The sequence below is a fragment of the Camelus dromedarius genome, unplaced genomic scaffold (assembly GCF_036321535.1).
Source record: "Camelus dromedarius isolate mCamDro1 unplaced genomic scaffold, mCamDro1.pat HAP1_SCAFFOLD_95, whole genome shotgun sequence".
Lineage (NCBI taxonomy): Eukaryota > Metazoa > Chordata > Mammalia > Artiodactyla > Camelidae > Camelus > Camelus dromedarius.
In genome coordinates, this window is record NW_026989786.1 from 66195 (window position 1) to 73283 (window position 7089).

Consider the following 7089-nt stretch of genomic DNA (forward strand, 5'->3'; position numbering starts at 1 on the left):
AATGTTTTATCACATATTAATCTATGTATATGTGCATGTGTGTACATCTATATGCAGATATATACACATATGTATACATGCAATGTGTGTATACATAAAAACACATATATACATGTGTATGTAATATTTTTATAGATTGTCCCATACATTCCTGCAACTACTACTTCTATATTAAACATGTGTTTGAGATGTCCTTGTGTTAATGCATATAGATTTACCTTTTTTTGAGACTACTAACAAAATGTCTATCAGAAGGATGAATCATACTTTATTTGACAAATCATTCATTGATGGATTTTGAAATTTTTCTAGAGTAGGTTTGAAAAATGGAGTTGATTATTAATAGGCTATGAATATACTCCCCAAAGTGGCTGTACCAAATTACATGTGTACAAGAAATACATAACAATGTTTTTCCTCACTTCCTGGCAATAGTGATTTTACTACTTTTAATTTTTTTTATCTGGAAGTTTTAAAATAATTTCAATTTGAATTTGCTTCTTTCTAAAACATCATTGCCTATTTCTCCATCATACTTATTGAGGTTTGTCCACTTTTATAAATTACATCTTCATATTATTTTCACCTTTTTGTTGGACTTTATATTTTTCTTATTTGCCTAATATATTTATTTGCAAATAAATAATTTTCTATTATGTTCATTTGCAAATAAGTAATTTTCTGCTATCTTGGTGCCTGTGTTTCAACTCTGGTAATGTTTTTCTATCCTACAGAGGTTTTAAAATGTAATATAATCAAATAGCAATTTTCTTTTTTAAAGTTTACTTTACAATTTTGGTTACAGTTTCATTATTGTTTTCTTAACAAGTCTACTGTTTAATCTCTCAGGACTGAAAAAACCAGTTATTAATATGATAAAGAATTAACAACAAAGGAATGTCAAGGGAAGGGCACAACTGCCTCATTCTCTAGGGTATAATAGCTATTCCAGTTTTATCACCGAGCTTCAAAACAAAATGAATTTTTATATTTTCTAAATGAAATAATGTACAACCACCATCTTAGGCTGTACAACCACCATCTTAGGCTGAGCTTATCGCTTTCAAACACAAAGCTTCATTTTAAGCTTGGTAAAAAACTTAACAGGAATGATGGCCGACCTTAGTATGTAGTGTGTACCTTACAGGCAATGTTTTTTAACAACCATAACACAGTTATAATGCCATTAATGAAGTCCTCAATTTAGAATCTGGAACATTCTTCCATGAAGAGGGGAGGGGGGATTTCAGTCCAATGAGTCTGTCTCAAGATCTTCATCTCTTGTTTGCTCCACTTGTATTCTCTTTTCAGTAACTGGATTAATGCTTTGAGCCCAAAATTAGATACATTTTTTATTACTGTAGATTACATGTTGTCTGGTGCTCAGTTTCCATTTGTTCCTCTTGCCTGCGTTTTCTATCTGCTGCGTCTTAATCATGTTGGCCATTCACCATCTTCCTTCTATGAGCAGTCTGAAAGTTTCTTCCACCTTTTCTCTTTTGATCATCTCCTTCCTCTTCAGAATCAGAGTTTGAAGTAACCCGTTTTAGCTAAATTTTTCCTTTTTGATTTAACTTCTTTCTTCCCCTCTTTTTTATCTGGCTCTTTTTTTGGCTTATCTTCTTCCTTCTGGCCCTCTTCATCTTTTTTAGGCTGCTTGTTAGGTTGTTTTTCCTCTTGACCCTTTTTCTTACTTTTGTCTTCTTCAGTTACCAGGTCACTTTCTGAAGGACAGGTATGTTTTACCATTTGGGGTCGGCCTCTTGGTTTTGGAATCTTGACTTCTGTAGCTGTTTTAGGACTCACTTTCAGATTAACAGATGCTGCTTGCTGCTGCCGCCACTACTCCGGCCTCCTCAGTTTCTACCTGTTTTTCTGCCTTTCTCTCTCTCCCTCTTCTGGCAGCTTTTGGAGTGATTATGTCAATTGCTTTAGTCACGTCCTCATCGCTGGCTTTTTCTTCATGATCAGTATCTTCCTTTGAAACACTAGTTTCCTTTTCTTCAATGTCAACATCACATGATGCATTTGATTGTTTAGTTGATGTCTGTTGACTTGAAAATTTCACTTTCGGATTGTTACCTATCTCCCATAAACCTTCATTAAAGCCTTTTCGTTTATTTGGTTTGCCGTACTTTTCCTTATTTTCTGAGTAAGGAAATATATATATATATATTTTTGGAAATATATTCTTTGGGCCTAAAAAAGCAGTCTCATAAGTTCCAAAAAAGAAAAAAAAAAAAAAGGTAGTTTGTTTGTTGGTGTTTTTACAGCCCCATCGGGAACTTCTTCTACTCGAGCTGGCCAGTGAGGATAACCTTTCATCTTGGCGAAGATGAGGTCCCCAGGTTTGAAATCGCAAGTCATGTTTCGGGGACGAGGCTGGAGGTCCGAAGCCCAGGAAGGAGATAAGGGGGGCGGACAGGAACCCAGGTCCCCCGAGGGGCGGGAGGGGTGGATGCCTTGCGGTGTCCCGACGCGCCTGCCAGGGCCGCGGGCGCAGAGGCTGCGGTGGCCGGCCAGCCGCCTCTGCTCGAGTCCACGCAAGCCACCGGAGCCACCAGCTGCCACAGAGGCGTCTCAACGGCCCCAAATCGCCGCCGCCGCCGCCGCGCTGCTCACAATTTGCTTTTTTCTAATTTGTATTGTGCACATTAGTTAACAAGGTCTTTTCACCAATAAAATTTATTAAATTATTATATTTTCTTCTAATAGATCAATAACTTTATCTTTAATTTTGTATTAATTTGTTTTTCATTTATTTTCATGATCTAACATTTTACGCATTTATTTTTTTTCTGGACCTTAATCTACCAGAATTACACTAATTATAGTCCTTGGTTCCTCACATCTTTAAACAACGGCCCAAGCATTTTATGTGTATGTTTATTGTCTTTTAGTAATACAGTTGACCCTAGAAAAACATAGATTTGAACTGCTCAGGTCCACTTCTTTGCAGATTTTTTTTTTTCAATAAATGGTACTACAGTCTGTAAGATCCAGGGTTTGTTGAACCTGTGGATGCAGAATTCCAGATACAGAGGGCCAGCTCTAAAGTTATATACAGATTTTTAGTAGCACGAGGGTCAGACCCCTAACCCTCTCCGTGTTCAAACATGAGCACTTCTGAATCAACTCCCTTAACAAAAAGGGGATCTTGAAAATAACCTGTATCTTTCTGTGTGCTTTCTCCCACCATCGTTTGCCATAAGACAAACATTATTCCAAATTCTGAGTTCATCATTCTTTTCTATTCTAGTATATTTTTAAAATGAATAAAGTATAAGTTATAAACAATAAAATCACACTTTTAAATGCACAAGCCAATGATTTTTGATAATGCATGTACTCAAAATACTCATCTCCTCAATTAATCCAATTGTAGACCATTTACAACTCTTCAGAGAGTTCCATCATGCCCTTTTGCAATTACACTCCCCCTTCACTGTCTGCTATAAGCAACCACTGATTTAATTCCTATTAGATTATATTAGATGTGCATGCCCCCCAAATATTACATAAATGGCTTCTTTCTCTCAGAGAATGTGAGATTCATCCATATTGTATGTAGCAGAAGTTTGTTCACTTATAATGCTGAATAATATTTTACTATATATATATTTGAATAGTTTACTTAGTATATATAGTATATGTTGTATAAATAAATTATTTGAACTTTTTTCCCATTTCAGGACCATTATGAATAAAACTGTTCTGAATAGTCACATACCAGTGTATTTGTGGATGTATGTTTTCATTTCTCTTATGTAAATTTCAAGATGTAGCATTGCTGGGTTTACACACCAAGGGTATTATTTAACTTCATAAGAAACTGTCAAATAGTTTTCCAAGGTTATTATACTGTTTACTCTTATCAGTAATATGTGAGAGTCCCAGTTATTCTAAATCCCTGCCAACTCCTGGAATTGTTCTTTTAAATTTCAGTCATTCTTGTGGGTAAAAAGTGGTGTCTCACAGCAATTTTGCTTTCGTTTTCAGATTGCTAATGATATTGAGCAATTTTTGTGTATGAACTCATTGACCATTTGTATACTTTCATTGGTGAAATGTTTGTTCATTATCTTTTGCATTCTGAATATTGGGTTGTGTGTGTTCTTCTTATTGACTTATGAGAACTTTTTATATGTATTTAGATAAATGTGCCTTGTCAGATTTTTAGGTTTCTACTATTTCCTCCTAGTCTGCAAGTTAAGTTTTCACTTTCTTGAGAATGTCCTAAAAAGAGTATATGATTTGAATTTGATAAAGTACAGTTAATTAATTTTATCTTTTATGTTTGATGCTTTGGGGAGGCTAGGAAATTTTTGCTTATCCCAAGCTGTTGATTTCCTTCTTTGTTTTCTGTAAGTCTTCTATTTAGCTTTCATGTTTAGGTCAGTAATTCATTTAAAATTAATTTTGCTTATTGTGAGGTAAATTATTTACAGTAAGTATATCCAGTTGCTCCAACTCCACTTGAAAAAAACTGAACTACATTTTTCTCCTATTGAATTACATTGTCTCCAATGTTGAAAATCAATTGGCCATGTATTTGTGGATTCTGTACTTTTCATGACTATTATTATTCCAGTAATTTTTTTGATAACTGGGGCTTTAAAAATATGTCTTGGAAAAAAGTTAGTTTATGTTTTCCAACATTATTAATTTTTTTGAAACTTGTTTCAATCATTTGGGTACTTTGAATTTTTCTACAAATTTTAGAATCAGCATACAGATAACACATAAATATTGCTGAGACGTAACTGAGATAGCATTTTGTTTATAGTTCAAGTGGATATTCATCTTAATCGTGGATATTCAAATCTATTAATTAGTTATAAATTTCCACTTATTTAGATTTTTTAAAACTTTCAGCAATGTTTTGTATTTTTCAGTATACAGGTCTTCCACATGGTTTGTGAGCTTTGTCCCTAAGTATTTTATGTTCTTAATTCTGTGTATATGCAATTTTGCTTCAGTGTCTGGTTCTTCAATGCATCTATATAGAAATATAATTGATTTTTGTATATTGATCTCATTCCCTGTAGTCTTGTTAAACTCACTTATTATTTTGAAGTTTATTGATTTTCTACATATATGGTCATGTCATCTGCAAATAGAGCTTAATTATTTCTTTCCAATCTGTATGCATTTAATTTCTTCTTCTTGCCTTATCTTACTGGCTAGAACTGCTAGTTAAAGGCAGTGGTTGGGGGAAACATACTCTCATTCTTAATCTTAGGAGGAAAACATTCAGTAGTTCAAATTTAATTATATCATTAACTGAAGATTTTTTTATGAATGCCCTTTATCTGTTTTAGGAAATTGCTTTCTATTCCTAGTTTGTTGAATTTTTGTTTTATTCTCAGAAGAGGACTTGCATCTTGTTAAATGCTGAAGATTATCACCAGCTTTTTCTTTTTTAGTTTGTTCTTATGATGAATTGCTTTGATTGATTTTTAAATTTTAAATTAACCTTGTATTAGCAAGAAAAAAACCTACTTAATCATGGTGTATAAGCCTTTCTATATATTAAATTATATTGTTTAAACTTTTGCTTGAATTTTTGCATGTATGTTCATGAGGGATATTGGTCTGTAGATTTCTGTTCTTGTAATGCTTTTGGTCAGGTTTTGGTATCAGGGTAATGCTGGTTTTCTCAATTTTCTGGATGAGTTTCTTTAGAATTAGTATATATTTTTTAATGTCTACTAGAATTGACCAGAAAAACCATCACAGCCTGATGTCTTCTTTGTGGAAAAAATTTTAACTACAAATTCAATTCCTTTAGTAGATAATAAGATCATCTACTTCTTGCAGGAACTCCAGTTTTCATGTTTTTTTCTCTTCAAGAATTTATCCATTGCACCTAAATTTGTTTAAATTACCAACACAAAATTATTAATGACATTCCCTTCATATCTTGTTTGCATTTATAATAATGTCACTATGTTTTCCTGATATTGGTAACATGCCTTCTCTCTTTTTTCTTTATCTATATGGACAAAGTTTATGACATATTAATCTTCTTAAAGAAATTGCATTTGTTGTCATTATTTTTTCTATTGTTTTTCCATTTCATTGATTTCCAATTTGATCTTTACTGTTTTTTATCCTCTACTTATTTTGTGTTTCATTTATTCCGTCTTTTCTAGTTTCTTGATATACAAGCTCAGGTCCTTGATTTAGACTTTCTTTCCCAATATAAGCACTTAGTCCTCTAAATTTTCCACCAGTTTCTACTTTAAGTGTATTACAAAAATCTGGTTAAGTTGTGTTCTCATTTTTGCTTGAGTAAAATTAGTTTTTAATCTTATTTTAGATTAATTTGTTGACCTATGAGGCTTTAAAAAAATAAGTGTATTATTTAGTTCCTAGCTCTCTGGAAATTTTCCAAAGATCTTCCTATTATAGTTTTCTAATTTAATTCCATTATAGTCAGAATATATTTTGTTTGATGTGAATCCTTTTTAACCCAGAATGTGGTTTATGTTGATAGATGTTCTGAATTAGCTGGATGAAATGTTCTATAAACATCATTTAGGTCAATTTTGTCATTTGTATTTTTCAAGTCCTCTATATGCTTATGATTTTCTGTCTACTCATCTGTCCGTTTTTGAGAAAAGGATATTGAAATCTCTGACTTATTATGGAGTTACCTGTTATTTCTTATAGTTCTATTAGTTTTTGTTTAATGTATTTTGAAGCTTTGTTATTAGGTACACAAGTGTGTAAGATTCTTTGTTCTCTGATGAGTTGACTGCTTTGTTTTTATGAAATAGATTTTTTTATCCCTGCTAATATTCTTGTTTCTGAAATTCACTTTATCTAATAATATATATAGCCACACCAGGTTTTTCTTAATGTGTTTTAATGTGGTGTGTTGGTTTATTAGAAACTCTCTTACAAATTATTGCAAATGGTTTAAAACAACAGAAATTTTCTCCTTAACTGTTCTAGAGGTCAAAAGTCCAAAATCAACGCATCAGCAGGCCTGGTTCATCTGGAAGTGCTGAGGGGGAATCCATTCCACATCTCTGTCCTTGCTTCTATTAGCCGTTGACAATTTTTAGCATTCTTTGGCTTGTA

General features: G+C 32.8%; 1 pseudogene; it reads right to left on the reverse strand.

Moving 5' to 3' along the window:
- Window positions 1–1110: 1110 nt before the first annotated feature.
- On the reverse strand, window positions 1111–2408 carry LOC116150246 (PC4 and SFRS1-interacting protein-like; annotated as a pseudogene).
- Between the last annotated feature and the right edge of the window lie 4681 nt (window positions 2409–7089).